At 37.7% G+C, this 19,800-nt stretch overlaps 1 protein-coding gene across 4 annotated transcripts in view; it reads right to left on the bottom strand.

The window, feature by feature from the left end:
• Window positions 1-19,800, bottom strand: part of LOC123537788 (neuronal acetylcholine receptor subunit beta-3-like) — a 154,154-nt gene that overhangs the window by 78,484 nt on the left and 55,870 nt on the right. The window lies entirely within an intron of this gene.

Below are 19,800 nucleotides of genomic sequence, written 5' to 3'. Positions count from 1 at the left end.
CTTCAAACAATGTTTTTTTCAAGACATAATATAGAACAACAGAAAAATGTTTCCATGGTTGTGCAGTTAATTCCGTAAACATAATACTACATAATCTCATTTAACACACAGTAATAGTTTAAGAAAACTGCCTTATCAAATGTCTTGATCGTATTAAAAGAGTTAGATGATACTAACTGCAATAACATATAATTAGGCATACAAACACTAAATTGTTTCCACAATAATCCAATGTATGTTTTACAAATTATACATATATTGTGATTTCAGACAGGTTAAATTAATTGTTCATGAAAAGGGAAAATGAACATGATACTGCCGACAGAAATGATTACATGCAGTTTGAATACAGCAGAAAATATTCGTAGATCTACATAATCAAACTGTTGTAATGAAAAAAAATGTACATTACTACCATATATGTTACAATTATTGTTGAAAAATCTTCCAGTGTTTTAGAGGAATTTCACATTTATACTGTGTTCAGCTTTACATGTATATAGTGTGTCAATATTTAACAAATGCATAGTACTGTTGACACCATAAAGTTGTTAATTCAATGTTTACATAAACTATATGTATCATTTGTTTTTTTCCAAATATATGGAATTTGGGTCTAGTACATCTTCAAAAAATCAAAAACACTTTCAAATTAATCAAAATTTCAGAGCTCTTTCTCTGTATTACTTTAAATGTTAAACACTTTTTCCATTCATTCTTCGTTTTAAATGACTTGAGTTCTCAATTTTAATGGCTTTGACGCCCGCCCGCTTAGCTCAGTAGGTAAGAGTGTTGGTCTACGGATCGCGGGGTCGTGAGTTCGATCCTCGGGCGGGGCGTATGTTCTCCATGACTATTTGATAAACGACATTGTGTCTGAAATCATTAGTCCTCCACCTCTGGTTCATGTGGGGAAGTTGGCAGTTACTTGCGGAGAACAGGTTTGTACTGGTACAGAATCCAGGAACACTGGTTAGGTTAACTGCCCGCCGTTACATGACTGAAATACTGTTGAAAAACGGCGTTAAACCCAAAACAAACAAACAAACAAATTAATGGCTTTGACACTGCTGGTTTTGAGCATACATTGCTGTTGCTGCAAAGGAGCGCTATTTCATTATACAGGTACCACTGTGACTGGCATCCAAATCAGTAATGGTAATACGGTTGGTGAATTTGCCTGTCATGCCAACCCCCTGCCTAAAAATATTAATCTCCGTCTCTGTGTTGAAGTTATAATCCTTCAAGAATACTATACCAGGTCATGCATTAGACATTCTGTAATGATAAATGTATCAAATATTTAAGACAAAGAACACATAACCTTTTCATCAATCCTGAACAACAGCTGTCCAAAAGACAGCCCGTACATAATTACATTAAATAACATTTTAGAATTTTATTACAGTAATAACTTCTTTTCATGAAAAAATTCAACCATCGCACATATTCTACATCAAGTAAGGGCCATGATTTTGATCTCATTTTAACAAATAGTTCTTTAACCTGGTTAAGAAAAATCAGTTACTTTATTAGAATTATGTTATTTCTGTTTAACTTGCTTGCAGTGAGCTAGACACTCTTTAACAACACAAAAATAAACAGAAACTGTGGTATTTTAATGTAAGTGGCCTCTTTACAGACATGATCTTTGCAGCAAGTTTTATCAATACTTGATTATTAATAAAAACATAATTGATTAAAGAGGCTCAAGCCAAATATACCTAAACATGTTCAGGACTGACTTCTGTATGCCGGGCCTCAATCTGGTTGTACTCCAAGTCATCATGTAGACCCATCATAACAAGCCACATTCCATAGCTAAAATAACGGGTATATTTAAACAATGAATTCTTAAACAAAAACTTCTAACTAGCAATAGTGAGTCCTTAGAATATAACATAGAATCACTTTATTAAAACAAATAAATGCCAGCTACACAGTTTATTTTTTTACATACACACCTAAGTCTTAATAAAGTATGTTGTGTAAGTATGCAATATTCAAATTGTAATTCAATGTTTATCAGTGGAGATATTATTTTTCATTTACATAAAATTATGCACATTATATATATAAACTGGAAACTAGTGACTTTCCAAACTGAAGTGTATGAACACACTGTAAAATTATATATTTCAATATCAAATTCTGTGTGCTTAATAAATATTTCTTTATTTATTGGGAATTCTTACCTTATTACAACACTTTTCTTATTTTGTCCACTATAATTGTCCATATGTAATGAAACATTCTTTTCTCCATAGCCATGATGCTTGAAGAGATGGTGGACCATAGATACCACACTGTTTGCTCCTCTTCCAACAGCAGTCCTGTACTTTTCATACAAAAACAAGAACAGTTTATAAGAAATGTATTAAATTCTCATCAAAAAATGGAGTGAATCAACACTGACCAAACAGTTCATCCTTTCTTATAGATATTGCTTAACATTAACTTGTATTTATCAAATTTAATTGAATTCCAATTCACAGTGCTTATGATATAGCACAGGAGTCTGAAATTCTATCAATAAGACCATAGAAGTCTATCTTTACAAAAAATACCCCCTATATATATAAAATAAACACCAGGAATGAAACGTCAAAAACCCAGGGTCCCCGGAAAATACGCACGGAACACAGGGTGATCACAATTTAGCAAGCGTAGTTAAAAAATAACACTAAAATACACCTACCACACTCGACAACATTCAAATCTAATACACTTTACAAGAGTAATCAGACATTTTCTGAGGTTTTCTGAGATTTTCAGCTGTCGCCGAAGCCATTCGCTGACGTCACAACAATAACAACAATTACAGCGCCGGTAACAGCCCAGTTTTTCCCCCAGTCAGTTCTTTCCCCGGAAAAAAAACTGACTAGTCAATTCTTTCCCCCGGGGAAAAAACTGACTAGTCAGTTTCTTCCCCCCCTCCTTGGAATAAGTTTTCTGATAGGGAAAGAAACTGACTAGTTAGTCAGTTCTTTCCCCCTAGTTTTCCCTTCAAGTACTGGATTCTTTCGGTATTGTTATTTGGGATACAAGTGTCTATTCATTTTCCATTTAAATTTCAGATGAAACAGGTATTGTTTTTCATTTGAATAAACCTGTATGTTTCTTTTTTGTAACTTTAATCAATGTTTTTTTTTGTCAAATCAAATTTTTTAACTTCTGTTTGATTGCCATTACTATTTAATATGACTAGACAGTTCTTTCCCCCCTATATATAGTTAGTACTTGAATTGTGGTGTGGGGAGAAGAAATTGACCGATCAGTTCTTTCCCCCCAAGCCAGTACTTGACCTGTCGTGTAGGGAGAAGAAATTGACCAGTCAGTTCTTTCCTCCCTTGCATATACTTGACCTGTCAGGTGGGGGAAGAAATTGACCAGTCAGTTCTATCCCCCCTAGCATATATTTCACCTATCAGGTGGGGGAAGAAATTGACTAGTCAGTTCTTTCCCCCCTTGCATATACTTGACCTATCAGGTGGGGGAAGAAATTGACCGGTCAGTTCTTCCCCCCCCCCTCCCCCCCTAACATATACTTGACCTGTCAGGTGGGTGAAGAAATTGACTAGTCAGTTCTTTCCCCCCTATATATAGTTAGTCATACATGCCATAATTTTTCAGAACGTTTCTGGGATTCTGAGTTAAAATTTCCGGGATTTTTACCTTTTGTCCGGGACATACACCGTATACATGTATACGGGTAATACATCTATAGTTCGGCACGTGAATTTATTGCGTTCCCGAGGTGAACAGAATTAGGAGACTTACTATATACGAAGAATCAACCTGGTCATCGTGATTTAGATTCTTGCTAATTTGGTATCATTCTAAAGCTTAAACATTTATCTAATAATTAAATGAATCCTTAAAGGAATAAAATAAATCTTGTAGATAAAATCGACAATATAAAATATTTGGAGTCTGGTCAATTTTCATGGGTCGGTCGGCAAAGGCATTCAGCATTTTAATTTAAAATATGTGTGACAATCGATCTAGATCTTAAATAATTACAACCTTTTAAAATAATTATCGTTTAATCGACCGTTTTCAATAATCTCTTCCATAAAGGCTACATGTACCTTTACCGCAAACGTGCTAAAAACAAAGTGATTTACGACTAATTTAACTATCATAAAACAGTTATTGATTGCATAATCCTGTCAGTTCTTAAAGGCAAAGAAAATCTCCTATATAAGCGACCCCCCCCCCCCCCCCCCCCCAAATACCAGGGTCATCATAATAACTGACTGTAACTTAATCAGTGTCATCAAAAGATCGTCGCGTGATCAAAGCAGGCTTAATCAACACGTGTCCCGCTCGCCCGCTCGAGGGCATAAAGTGATTAGGAATAAACAATGTGACAACGGGGACTGTTTATTGTGTAAAATTTAACAAATTATAGACAAAAACAAGTTTTTTGGGGGATTGTTTTCATTTGTTCCTGTATTTTTATTTTTCCGGGACATTTTAAGACTGTCCGGGACACCGGGACGAGTATGTAATTTCCGGGACAATCCCGGACAATCCGGGACGTATCACATGTATGAGTTAGTACTTGACCTGTGGTGCGGGGAGAAGAAATTGACCGGTCAGTTCTTTCCCCCAAAGCCAGTACTTGACCTGTCGGGTGGGGAGAAGAAATTGACCAGTCAGTTCTTTCCCCCCTTGCATAAACTTGACCTGTCGGATGGGGAGAAGAAATTGACCGGTCAGTTCTTTCCCCCCTTGCATATACTTGACCTATCAGGTGGGGGAAGAAATTGACCTTTCAGTTCTTTCCCCCCTAGCATATATTTCACCTATCAGGTGAGGGAAGAAATTGACTAGTCAGTTCTTTCCCCCCTTGCATATACTTGACCTGTCAGGTGGGGGAAGAAATTGACTAGTCAGTTCTTTCCCCCCTAGATTTGTAGCATATACCTGATCTATCAGGTTTGGGAAAAAATTGACCGGTCAGTTCTTTCTCCCTTAGCACTATACTTGAACTGTCAGGTGGGGGAAGAAATTGACTTGTCAGTTCTTTCCCCCCAAGCCAGTACTTGACCTGTCAGGTGGGGGAAGAAATTGACCAGTCAGTTCTTTCCCCCTAACATATACTTGACATATCAGGTGGGGGAAGAAATTGACTGGTCAGTTCTTTCCCCCCTAGCATATACTTGACCTGTCAGGTGGGGGAAGAAATTGACCAGTCAGTTCTTTCCCCCCTAACATATACTTGACCTGTCAGGTTGGGGAAGAAATTGACTAGTCATGCAGTTCTTTCCCCCCTAGCCAGTCCAGTACTTGACCTGTCAGGTGGGGGAAGAAACTGACTAGACAGTTAGTACTTGAATTGTGGTGTGGGGAGAAGAAATTGAATAGTCAGTTCTTTCCCCCCTAGCCAGTACTTGACCTGTTGGGTGGGGAGAAGAGATTGACCAGTCAGTTCTTTCCCCCCTTGCATATACTTGATCTATCGGGTGGGGGAAGAAATTGACAAGTCAGTTCTTTCCCCCTAGCATATACTTGACATATCAGGTGGGGGAAGAAATTGACTGGTCAGTTCTTTCCCCTCTAGCATATACTTGACCTGTCATGTCTGGGAAGAAATTGACTAGTCAGTTCTTTTCCCCCTATATATAGTTAGTACTTGACCTGTGGTGTGGGGAGAAGAAATTGACCAGTCAGTTCTTTCCCCTCTAGCCAGTACTTGACCTGTTGGGTGGGGAGAAGAAATTGACCAGTCAGTTCTTTCCCCCCTTGCATATACTTGATCTATCAGGTGGGGGAAGAAATTGACCAGTCAGTTCTTTCCCCCTAGCATATGCTTGACATATCAGGTGGGGGAAGAAATTGACTGGTCAATTCTTTCCCCTCTAACATATACTTGACCTGTCATGTCTGGGAAGAAATTGACTAGTCAGTTCTTTCCCCCTATATATAGTTAGTACTTGACCTGTGGTGTGGGGAGAAGAAATTTACTGGTCAGTTCTTTCCCCCCCCCCCTAGCCAGTACTTGACCTGTCAGGTGGGGAGAAGAAATTGACTAGTCAGTTCTTTTCCCCCCAACCAGTACTTGACTGTCAGGTGGGGGAAATTGACAGTCAGTCTTTCCCCCTAACATATACTGACATCAGGTGGGGGAAGAAATTGACCGGTCAGTTCTTTCCCCCCTGACATATACTTGACCTGTCCAGGTCGGGAAATGAAATTGACCAGTCAGATCTTTTTCCCCTAGCCAGCACTTGACCTGTCAAGAGGCAAAATGAAATTGACTAGTCAGGTCTTTCCCCCCTAGCCAGTACTTGCTCTGTTAGGTGGGAAAGAAATTGACCAGTCAGTTCTTTCCCCCCCCCTAGCTATTACTTGCTCTGTTAGGTGGGGGAAGAAATTGACCGGTCAGTTCTTTCCCCCATCTAACAGAGCAAGTACTGGCTTTGGAGGGGAAAGAACTGACCAGTCAATTTCTTCCCCCAACTGACAGGTCAAGCACTGGCTAGGGGGAAAGAACTGATAAGACATTTTCTTCGCCCACCCAACAGAGAAAGTACTGGCTAGAGGGGGAAGAAATTGACCGGTCAGTTCTTTCTAGCAAGTACTGCCTAGAGGGGAAAGAACTGACCTGTAAATTTCTTCCCCCACCTGACAGGTCAAGCATATGATAGGGGGGAAAGAACTGACCGGTCAATTTCTTCTTCCCACCTGAAAGGTCAAGTTCTGGCTAGGGGGGAAAGAACTGACCGGTCAATTTCTTCCCCCACCTGACAAGTCAAGTACTGGCTCGGGGGGAAAGAACTGACTAGTCAATTACTTCCCCTACCTGACAGATCAAGCACTGGCTAGTGGGGAAAGAACTGACTGGTCAATTTCTTCTCCCCACCTGACAGGTCAACATCTGGCTAGGGGGAAAAGAACTGACCAGTCAATTTCTTCTCCCGACCCGACAGGTCAAGTACTGGCAAGGGGGGAAAGAATTGACTGGTTAATTTCATCTCCCCCTGACAGGTCAAGTACTTGCTGGGGGGAAAGAACTGACCGGTCAATTTCTTCTCCCACCAAACAGAGCAAGTACTGGCTAGTGGGGAAAAGAACTGACCAGTCAATTTCTTCTCCCCACCTGACAAGTCAAGTACTGGCTAGATGGTAAAGAACTGACCAGACATTTTCTTCGCCCACCTAACAGAGCAAGTACTGGCTAGAGGGGGAAGATTCAGTCAGTTCTTTCTAGCAAGTACTGACTAGAGGGAAAAGAACTGACCAGTAAATGTCTTCCCCCACCTGACGGGTCAAGTATATGATAGGGGGGAAAGAACTGACTGGTCAATTTCTTCCCACTTAACAGAGCAAATACTGGCTGGGGGGGGGGGGAAAGAACTGACCGGTCAATTTCTTCCCCCACCTGACAAAGCAAGTACTGGCTAGGGGGGAAAGAACTGACTGGTCAATTTCATTTCCCCACCTGACAGGTCAAGTACTGGTTAGTGGGGAAAGAACTGACTGGTCAATTTCTTCCCCCACCTAACAGAGCAAGTACAGGCTAGGGGGAAAAGAACTGACTGGTCAATTTATTTCCCCCACCTTACTGGTCAAGTACTGGCTACGTGGGAAAAGAACTGACCAGCAGTAATTTCCTTACCTTAGAAGAAATTGAAACAGGAAAAAGGCAAATAAAAAAATACAACAGAAATTAAAATAAGTTCTTTTAAAAACATTTCTTTAATTTACACAAAATCTGAAACATATTTCTTATTTTATATGAAATTTAAATGAAAACCGACTATCGGAAATGAAAAACAGGCTAGTTAAGAATAACCAAGAATAACCAGTTCCAATTCACTGACAGGGGAAATAACTGACTAGCCAGGAAAATTGATGAGGGGGGAAAGAATTGACTAGTTAGTTTTTTCCCCCCATAAGAATGATCAAGAGCAACCAGTTGCGATTGGAGGGAAAAAATTGACTAGGGGGGGAAAGAACTGACCAGTCAGTTTCTTCCCCGGGGAAAAAACTGACTAGTCAATTCTTTCCCCCGGGGAAGAAACTAACTTGTCAGTTTTTTCCCCGGGGAAAAAACTGACTGGGGAAAAAACTGACCGTTACACCTGTCCGGGATAAAATTAGAAAGTAGCAATTCCCGTACTGTCTTACCTTCAAATTACATAACAGACATTTTCATATTGCTCTATTCATATAAAAAAGTCATTGTACACCAAGTATCAAATTTTACTACTGAAATTTAGATATTCCGCTGCATCGTAAAATGGCTTTATCCCAGGAGTAACCTCCCTTTACGGGTTTTCCCGATCAAATTTTGTAAATTATCTTTTTATTGCAAAAGGAATCTAGTGGATATTATCAACTGATGTAAACATATAAATATTTTAATACTTATTTACTCAATGAACAAATTTTGAAGGATAAAATAAGTATTTTATCTTTATCTCGGCGCTGTAATTGTTGTTGTTGTTGTGACGTCAGCGAATGGCTTCGGCGACAGCTGAAAATCTCAGAAAACCTTAGAAAATGTCTGAATACTCTTGTAAAGTGTATCAGATTTGAATGTTGTCCAGTGTGGTAGGTGTATTTTAGTGTTATTTCTTAACAACGCTCGCTAAATTGCGATCACCCTGTGTTTCGTGCGTATTTTCCGGGGACCCTGGGTTTTTGACGTTTCATTCCTGGTGTTTATTTTATATATATAGGAGGTATTGACTTTTCTGGTCTTATTGATAGAATTTCAGACTCCTGTGGATATAGCATCTTTATTATAAAGCAATGCAGTATTTTCAACCCAATTTCAGGGATTTACAGAAAGTTCAGTGAAAAGAAAACCCATAGAAATTAGTAACATCAAGTCTTAACAAAACATAACTTCCTTTAGATAATTTTACTTGACAAAATTTCTGCAAAGGTGTCACTATAATTCCAATGTAAAATGTGCGCTGCATGCCTGAAGCTTTTATTCATAGAGTCATGATTTGTTTGAAGACTATGGAATTTAATTTAGTGATATATGGAATTTCATAGTTAAAATTGATATTGAAAAAGTGCATTTGAGGATACTGACACTGATATGAATGTAAACACTAACTTCAAAATCTTATACCTGCATGAGGATTCACAGAAATACAAGGGCCCTACTTGCTGAACATAGTATGGGGTCAATACTTGTTGAGCACTCAAAACTGCAATTAGCCTTTAAATTTCTTACTGCTGGAGGTTATCCTGAAAAATATAAAAAAAGAATTTCTCATTTATTTAGTAGCCTACCAGCATGCTGTCTACTAGTAATGGCAGTAGTGAGAATGAAAAAAGTAGTTTTTATTGTAATTTGCATGTAGAATTTTTAAGAAATTTTCAGGAGGTCTATTTTAGTTACTATAATTACAACAAAAAGTGACAATTTAAAACACCACTTTTCCTGTGTTATTGTACTATAATTTTCAATTTTCATAGATTCTACTGTGCATTATTAAACTGTTTACATCTGTGACAGTTTAAACAATGTACAATATCTTGTAATATTCCTGTTCATTTACCTCTTTACAATTTCTAGATAGAAAGTTTCATACAGAACGTACTTAACATAGTAGATGCCCGAATGTCTTGGCTACAAGTATATTCTGCCATCATGAAAGCTTACAAATACACAGAAAATATATTAAAAGTATTTGACAGCAGACAGTTGAATCGAAATGTCAACACTGCTATTTTTCACTGCAGAGTTGTATCTTCGATATGTCAACAAACGAAGCGGTCTGTCCATTTTGTTTTGCCTCCAATTACGAATAAATTTATAATGAAAATTAACACTTACCATAACAATTATTAAATCCGCCATGCACTTTAAATATCCACGTATATTCAGAGCAATAACTGCATGTATTCTCACACACAGTTTCAGACATGTATCCACCGATAATGGCGTGTAGTGTTGATTTCTAAGGGAAACAATTCGCTAATTCAAAAATTAGGTTTACAAATGATATTTCACTAGTGCGATATAACTAAATGTTGAAACGTTTAAACTTAAAAATCTTCGTCCAATATTATTGATTTTAACACTAATGGCTGTTGCTTGAAAAACAAATTAATGAAAACAAATATCTAATTAAGTGACGTCAACTTCAATGTCATTTTACCGAAATTGAGGCTTGTGTAATTTTGGATAAAAATGTATCTCTGAGATGGACGTTTTTTCGTTTTTGAATATGGCGGCATTGCTCACCAGCGATGATTTTTTGCACTTTTTGTTGGTTTTTAATGTACGAAGTAGTGGTTAAAATATTAAGACTGGTAAAGGATGTCGCCAAGGCGAAAATCATAATTAAAGTCGCAAATTTCATGGAAAATTCACATTTTTTTGGAAAGTGGGGCATGTTTGGAGTAATATTCCTAGTAAAATTTCTACCATAACCCAAATTCGACGTTCTCCTAAATTCAGCGATGTTTTGTTTTTGATGTTTACGTGAAAACCCGCGAGATTTCGGGGGTGAAAGGTCATGTTTATGTGTCAAAGGATGTTGTTTACTATTCGCTAGGATTTTTATGGAATTATGGAGATACGAAAGGTAAAAAAAATTGAATCATGCATACTTTTTAATATTTTTACATGTTTTACCTTATGCAATTGTCTAACTTTTAATACCTGGCTTTTTAAAAAAGTTATTTCCATTCATTATTTTATCGCTCTTCGTCTGCCATTACTGGGAAATCATGTGACCAGTGACGTAGATTTCCCGCCGAAAATAAAAACTACGAAACCGTAGAAGGGCCATCAGAAATAAATCAGATTTTTGTTATTTTTTTTCTGCTTTCAGATTACTGAATCAAAGAGGGGACCTTACCGTATGGGATATGATCAGACCACAATTGCCAAAGCATACAATGCAGTAAAGACACAGCATTTACCAATTCAAAGGGCAGCAAGGTCATATGGGGTTCCAGTGTCCACACTTAAAGACAGAGTATATGGTAATATTCCTATTGAAAATGTCAAGTCTGGACGTACTCAGCTGTTTACTACAGAACAAGGAACATTATTAGCTAAGCACCTCAACACCATGGCAGAGATTGGGTATGGTTATTCTCGGGCAGAAACTATAAATCTAGCTTCTGATTACGCTGTGCACTTGGGCCTCAGAGAAAGGGAACATCCTCTCAGTTTGCGTTGGCTGTACAAATTTTTGGGTAGATTTCCAGAGCTGTCAGTTAAAAAGCCAAGAAGTCTAGAATCTGCAAGAGCTAGAAGTGCTACAAAGCAGGCCATTACTAATTACTTCAAAGAACTGGACTCAATTCTTATTGCCAATAACTTGCTTAATCGTCCAGAAGCCATATTTAATGTAGATGAGAAGGGCCTGTCAATTGATCATAAACCGCCAAAAATTGTCTCTGGAACAGTGTATAAGGTGCAGGCAGTTACCTCTGGAAGATCTCAAACAGTTACAGTAATTGGTGGGGCAAATGCCATGGGTAATCAAGTACCACCATTTTCATCTTTCCAGGTAAGAGAATGCTACCTGAATTACTTGAAGGTGCTACTGCAGGTGCTACAGGTGTTGTTTCCGAGTCCGGTTGGTCAAACACAGAAATTTTCAGCGAGTACATGAAAGAACACCTTATAAAATATTTACCATCACATGATGCTACTTCACCAGTTCTTGTACTGTATGATGGACACAAAAGTCATATTTCCCTAACACTAATAGACTGGGCTAAAGAGAACCATATTATACAGAGATATAAACTAGCTATTTTTATTTAGGGGCCCAGACTGTCAAAAATAAATGTTTAACATTAGGTATATGGGCATTTTCTCCAACAATTTAGGGGCCCAGCCCAAAATCTAGGGGCCGTGGGCTACTGGGCCCCTGCTAATTTATATTCCTGTTATATTATTTGTGTTACCCCCTCACTGTAGCCATTTACTTCAGCCGTTAGATATCAGCTGCTTTGGACCATTTGAAATTTCTTGGAATGCTGCATGCCATACATACATGAGGGAATCCGGTGGCAGGGTGATCAGGCGTTTTGATGTCTGTAGGCTGGCCTGTAAAGTTTATTCCAGCACATTTACACCAGCAAATGTTCAGGCAGCTTTCAAGAAAAGTGGCATATATCCCTTTGATCCAAATGTAGTGAAGGACTCTGATATTGCCCCCTCTTTGAGTTTCTCTACTGCAACAGATGTAAACCAGAGTAAGACGGCTTCAACTACTGAAACATCCGAAACAGTGAAACCAAGTTCTAACTCTCCTGGTAGATTTCTTGAGAGCAGAGGTGGTAAAATTTTGGAAAATATTAAAGTGGCAAAAGTTCGAAACACTCTCAGCAAAGTTGTTGGTGGAAAGGCTATTACAGAGGAAGCTGTTGCAACAAAGATCAGAAACCACATTGAAGTGCAAACCTCTTCCAGGAAAAGAAAATTTGTCCCACCAATCAAAGCACCTGAATCTACAAGGAAAGGATCATCAGAACCAAACAGCTCAAAAGGAAAACAACCACAGCCTAAGAAAGTAAAACAGTTTATTCCAGAGGATTCCTATGATAGTGATTCTGATACTGAAGAAAGTAAATTTTGCGTTTGTGGGAAATTTCAAAACCCAGACAAAGAACAGTGTGAATTTATCAAATTGTTCAATGGGGGCAGTGTGACAAATGTAACAAGTGGGTCCACCTAAATTTGCACACCAGTGAAGGTTTTAAAGGCGTGGAGACAGTTTTTCTGCCCCACATGTAGCCAGGAATAAACAGAAAACTGCAAATTAAACATGTAAATAATTTAAAACAGGTTTAAAAAATCAAGTTTTCAAGTTTTTAACTTTTTAAAACAGTTGGACGTTAAACAATTTGTATACTTGACTTTGGCACCTCTGGTACACCATACAAAGTTGATTTTGCTGTGTTCGCTTCAACCAATCAAAACCGCCGAAATTGGGTGACTTTTCAGAGAGAGGGGTAAAGAGGTCATTACAGCCATATTTGTTATTATTTTAGCGATTGATAAATGCCCGTTGGGAATGAAATACATTCCAAAGTAAATGCTAAGAGGTATTTGTTCATAATGAGTTTGTTTCTTTTGAAAAACAATACTCTCTGTTGAAACGGGAGCGCGGACCATTCTTAAAGCGCCGAATTTGGGTTACACCGGGATATAAACACAACAACACATTATTTTTCAAAGTTTATTACTTATATATGAAGCATGGTGCTTACTTGTTACGGACAGCATATGTATCAATGTAGAATAAGTAATGTATAATATGGCTAAATTCGGTGCCATTTACATACATTAGTGAACCAAGCTCTTTTGAGGCTGTAGCTTGAACAAGAGCTCGTCGAACACGAAATGCCCCCCTTAATGCATTCAGTAATTGCACAAGGAACAGAAATTATATGCTAACTGTAAACAAAAGTTCTACCATTCTGGTTTAATCTGACCTGACCTTTAACCTATTAACCTAACAAGAGTTTACAGAGTGATCTTGGCGCCATCCACTGACCATTTTGAATTTTCCCAAAATTTTCAAGACTAGCTCAAGGCAAAATCAAGGTCAAATTTCATTCAGTACAAAACAATGTGTTATGGTCCAAATTTAAAAGCTGTGACTTAGAAATGTGAAAGCAGATCACTAGATCAATTTCAAGGTAAAGTTAATTTCGGTAAATAGAACTATGCATGTGCTTCAAATTTGGAGGCTGTAGCCTGAGAAATGTGAAGGAAGGTAATAGATAACAAGAGCACCGCCTTGTGGGTGCTGACGCTCATCTGATTTTTTTTGTATAATAGAAATATTGTCCTACCCATGATTTTCTAAGTGTAAAAAGGGCCATCATTCTTGCAAAAAGCAGGATAGAGTTATGTTTCTTGATGTACAGTGTCCACTTATGATGGTGAAAAACTGTTGCAAGTTTTAAAGCAATAGCTTTGATAGTTTATGAGAAAAGTATACTTAAACATAATACTCAACCAAGAAAATGATTTTCTAAGTCCAAAAGGGGCAATAATTATTGCAAAAAGTAGGATTGAGTTATGTTGCTTGCTGTACAGGGTCAGCTTATGATGGTGAACAAGTGTTGCAAGTTTCAAAGCAATAGCTTTGATAGTTTAAGAGAAAAAGTTGACCTAAACAAAAACTAAACCAAGAAATCTGATTTTTTCAAAGGGTTCCAAAAGGGGCCATAAAACCTTGCAAAAAGCATGATGGAGTTATTTCTTGCTGTACAGGGTCAGCTTATATGGTGAAAAGTTTGGCAAGTTTTTTAAAGCAATACTTTGATAGTTTAGGATAAAAGCTGACCTAAAATAAAACTTAACCAAGAAAACTGATTTCTAAGTCCAAAAGGGGGCAATAATTCTTGCAAAAAGCAAAGATGGAGTTATGTTTCTTGATGTACAGGTCTGCTTATGATGGTAAACAAGTATTCCAAGTTTCAAAGCAATAGCTTGATAGTTTTAGGAAGAAAAGTTGACCTAAACATAAACTTAACCAAAAAATCGATATTTTCTAAGTACAAAAGGGCCATAATCTTGCAAAAAGCAAGATGGAGTTATGTTCTTGCTATACAGGGTCAGCTTATGATGGTGAACAAGTATTCCCAAGTTTCAAAGCAATAGCTTGATAGTTTTGGAGAAAAACTGACCTGAACAAAAACTTAACCAGCAACGCCGACGCAGACGCCGACGCCGACGCCGACAACCGCTCAAATGATGACAATAACTCATCATTTTTTTTCAAAAAATCAGATGAGCTAAAAATCAATGTCAAATTTCAATTCAGAACACAAAAATATGCATGCGGTCCAAATTCGAAGCTGTAGCTTCAGAAATGTGAAAGTAGGTCACTAGGTCAATCTCAAGATCCAAGTTCATTTTGGTACACAAAACTATGCGTGGGTTTAAATTTGAAGGCTGAGCTTGAGAAATGTGAAAGTAGGTCACTAGGTCCCAAAAACAAGGGCAAATTTTAAATTTTGGTACAAAAAACTAAAGCATGTGGTCCAAATTTGAAGCCTGTACCTTCAGAAATGTGAAAGTACATCACTAGGGCAATCTCAAGATCAAAGTTAGTTTCAGTACACAAAACTATGCATGTGGTTCAAATTTGAAGGCTGTAGCTTAAGAAATGTGAAAGTAGGTCACTAGGTCAAAATCAAGGGCAAATTTTATTTTGGAACACAAAACTGTGTGCGTGGTCCAAATTTGAAGCCTATACCTTTAGAAATGAAAGTAGGTCACTAGGTCGATCTCAAGATCCCAAAATTCTTTCCAGTACATAAAACTAATGCTTTTTGGTTCAAATTTGAAGGCTGTAGCTTGAGAAATGTGAAAAAAAGATCACTAGGTCAAAATCAAGGTCATATTTTATTTTGGAACAAAAAACTATGCATGTGGTACAAAATGAATTTAGGTCACTAGATCAAGATCAAGGTCAAATCATGTCAAGCTTCATCTTGCCACTCAAAACTATACATGTGGTCCAAATCTGAATGATGTAGGTCATGGACATGAAGATTCTAAGTTTTTTGCCTATACAAGTCTTTATGTACCCTGGGGCCGGGCCATATTTGACCCTAGAGGGATAATTTGAACAAACTTTGTAGAGAACCACTAGATGATGCTACATTACAAATATCAAAGCCCTAGTCTTTGTGGTTTGGTCAAGAAGATTTTCCAAGTTTTTCCCTATATAAGTCTATAAAAACCATGTGACCTCCAGGCGGGGCCACATTGAAACCCAGGGGAATAAAATTTGAATAATCTTAGTAGAGGACCACTAGATGAAGTCATATACAAAACATCAAAGCCCTAGGCCCACTGTGGTTTTTGGGCAAGAGGTTTTTCAAAGTTTTTTCCCATATAATTCTATATAAACCAAGTGACCCCCGGGTTGGGGCCATATTTGACCCCAGGAAATAATCTGAATAATCTTGGTAAAGGACCAATTTGATTTTGCTACATACCAAATACAAAGCCCTAGGCCCTGTGGTTTTGGACAAAAAGATCATTAACCGTTTAACTATTCCTGGCCAATGTACCTTGACCTTGACATAATGACCTCAAAATCAAATAGGGGTCATCTGCTGGTCTGACCAACCTCCTAGAAACTTTCATGACCCTAAGCCTAAACGTTCTTGAGTACCAACCGGAAACCGTTTAACTATTCAGAGTCACTGTGACCTTGACCTTTACATACTGACCTCAAAATCATAGGGGTCATCTCTGGTCCATGAACAAACCTCCCTATCAACTTTCATGATCATAGCCCAATGTTATTGATTTATCATCCGGAAACCGTTTAACCACTATTCAGGGTCAGTGTGACCTCGACTTATGACATACAGACCTCAATTATAGGGGTCATCTGCTGTGAGACCAACCTCCCTATCAACTTTCATGATCCTAGACCCAAAGCGTTCTTGAGTTATCACCGAACGGATTGACTCACATTCCGACCGACCAACCGACCTACGACCGACCTATCTACAGACCAAGCCGACCGATCGACATCTGCAAAACAAATAAACCTCCTCCTTCTTCAAAGGGGGGCATAATAGCACGTGTGTCATGTTCTTAAAACATATTTAACTTATGTACGTATTTCATTTATATACAATCAAACCAAAATTGGTTTTTAAAATATAAACAGAGGGACATTGACCCTAAAATCGCTCACCTGTAGTAAAAGGCTTTATTATGTGTGTATTGATAAATACTGAGTTAGGTTTCTTTATGTTAGCCTATATTATATACAGTCACACACATTTTATGAACCTAGGGCAATAATTGGACAATTACGGTAGACTTATCAAATCTGATATCACACCCAAATATTACAAGGCTCTAGCTATTATGATTCAGAGAATCAGATTTTCAAAGTTTCTATATGTAAAAAGCCTAAAGAAAGTACATGTCAGAACGACAGGTTGTGGCCATTTTAATTTTACCTTATGGGCAATCTATGGGTTAAAAGTATGGGTATACATAAAGGGAAAAGTGGCCACAGACCATCTGCACCATGTTTTTTGAAGATCAAAATAATTTGAACATCTTGTAAGAGGGTCCACACACGAAACATTTGTTTAAAGTTATTTCAAATTGGTCCAGCAGTTTCAAACAGAAGATTATTTTAAATTTTCCACTATATAACTATAGGGAAAAGTGACCACGGCCCTCTTGCGCCAGTTCTTGACAAATCAAAATAATTTGAACCAATCTTGGTAGAGGGTCATACAAGGACCATTGTGTAGATTATTCTAAATCAGGCCGCAGTTTCACCCAGAAGATTTTTAAAGTTTTCTACTATAAACATACTGGGAAAAGTGACACGCCCCCCTCTGGCGGCCAAGTTTTTGACAAAATCAAAATAATTTGAACAATCACAGTAGAGGATCACACAACGACATTTGTGTAAAATTATTCTTAAATCGGGCCAGCAGCTTCACACAAGAAGATTTTTAAAGTCTCTACTATATACATATAGGGAAAAGTGCCCACGCCCTCTGGCAAGCCATGTTTTATTGATGATTTCAACATAATTAGAACAATCCTTGTTGAGGGTCACACAAGGACCATTTGTGTAAAAATTATTCTAAATCGGGCAAGGGCCAGTTTCACACAAAGAAGAATTTATAGTTTCCATAATATATACATAAAAGAAAAGTGACCAATGCCCTCTGGCTACAATGTTTTTTTGACAAATCAGTACAATTTTGAACAATCATGGTAGAGGGTGAACCTAAGGACCATTTGTGTAAATTAAATCAAAATTGACCATTGGTTTAGAAGAGCTGTTGATTGAAGATTATTTCTATTTATAGCTCTGGCGGCCCCAATGTGCAACCAATCGGATCAGTTTGAACAAGCAGAGGACCATCCAAGGAACATCCATGCCAAGTTTCATCAAAATCCATTCAGTGGTTATGTAGATGATGACATTAAAACACAATTTGGTTGACGACCGAACGCATACGCACCGGAACGACTTGACACCAGTGACTACCAATACCTCACCATTGAGCACTTTTGCTTAAGTTGAGCTAAAAATAACTGTTTTCCCTCGAAGAATCTAAAGCAATTAATGCAAATTATTTTAGTGCCAACAAATATCAGTTAATTTGCAAACAACTTTTGCTTAAAAACTACTTTACTAAATTTCATACCCGGTTGCAATACTTGTAATTTATTTGATTAGACGGACAATTAGTGTACAATTAACTAAAAATTGAAAAATTAATGTACAAAAATGATTTAGAATAAAAAAATCAATGCTTCGGCTTCGAACTTTTCAAAGAATATGCTGATTTGGAATCTGTCTTTTAGCCAATATCAATACACGATACAGTTTATTATTTACCTAAACAAGAGGGCCAAGAAGGCCCTGTATCGCTTACCTGACCTAAAGATCATCAAAAAAGTTGTTCATTAAGATATGTTCTAAAAGTTGCCACTAAAGTGTTTAACAAACTGATTCCAGTGATTAGAACCTGGGAACCTAGTTTTTCACCCCATATGACCCAGATACGAACTTGACCTAAAGATCATCAAGAACAACAGTCTGACTAAGTTTCATGAAGATACAGTCATAAATGTGGCCTCTAAAGTGTTAACAAGCTTTTCTTTTGATTTGGCCCAGTGACCTTGTTTTTGACCCCACCTGATCCAGATTTGAACATGACCTATAGATCATCAAGATTAACATTCTGACGCAAATTGCATTAAGATGGTCATAAAAGCGACCTCTAGTGTTAACATTCGCTTTTTCCTTTATTTACCTGGTGACCTAGTTTTTGAACACCATAAGACCCCCATTGAACTTGACCTAAAGAACACCAAGATTAACATTCTGACTAAGTTTTCATGAAGATACAGTCAAAAATGTGGCCTCTAGAGTGTTAACAAGCTTTTCCTTTGATTTGACCTGGTGACCTAGTTTTTTACCCCACATGACCCAGATTCGAAATGACCAAAAGATCATCAAGATTTGGCAATTCTGACTATATTTACATGAAGATACAGTCATAAATGTGGCCTCAAAGTGTTACCAAGCTTCCCTTTGAATTGACCCGTGGCCTAGTTTTTTGACCCACGTAACCCAGTTTTTAGAAACATGACCTAAATATCATCAAGATTAACATCTGGCCAGGGTTTCATTAAGATACGGTCATAAAGTGGCCTCTAGAGTGTAACTAGCTTTCCTTTGATTTGATCTGAGACCTAGTTTTTGAAACTACATGACACAATTCAAAACTGATTTGGAGATCATCATGAGTAACATTCTGATTAAGTTTCATGAAGATACAGTCTTAAATGTAGCCTCTACAGTGTTTACAAGCTTTACCTTTGATTTGACCTGGTGACCTAGTTTTTGATCAAAGATGACCCAATATCAAACTTGTCCAAGATTTTTTTGAGGGTAACATTCTTTCCAAGTTTCATTAAGATCGGGCCAAAAATTGTGACCTCTATATTGTTAACAATGTTTTCCTATGATTTGACCTGGTGAATCTAGAGTTTTTGACCCCAGTATGACCCCTATCGAACTCGCCAAGATTTCTAGTAGGGTAACATTCTGACAAAGTTAAATTAAGATTATGCCAAAATTGGTGACCTACTAGAGTGTTAACAGTCAAATTGTTGATGACAGACGACTGACGGACGACGGACACAGGGCGATCACAAAAGCTCTGCTCAAGGTGAGCTAAAAAGCATGCAATGGGTATTAAAATAGACCCGAACGGACAAGATGATGATTATAAATTATTTCTTGGAGATATCTACTCTTATTTCAATCATTAGCATAAGCG

Source organism: Mercenaria mercenaria, chromosome 18, assembly GCF_021730395.1.
Source record: "Mercenaria mercenaria strain notata chromosome 18, MADL_Memer_1, whole genome shotgun sequence".
Taxonomy (NCBI): Eukaryota; Metazoa; Mollusca; class Bivalvia; order Venerida; family Veneridae; genus Mercenaria; species Mercenaria mercenaria.
This window is presented reverse-complemented; position numbering and strand designations above follow the sequence as displayed.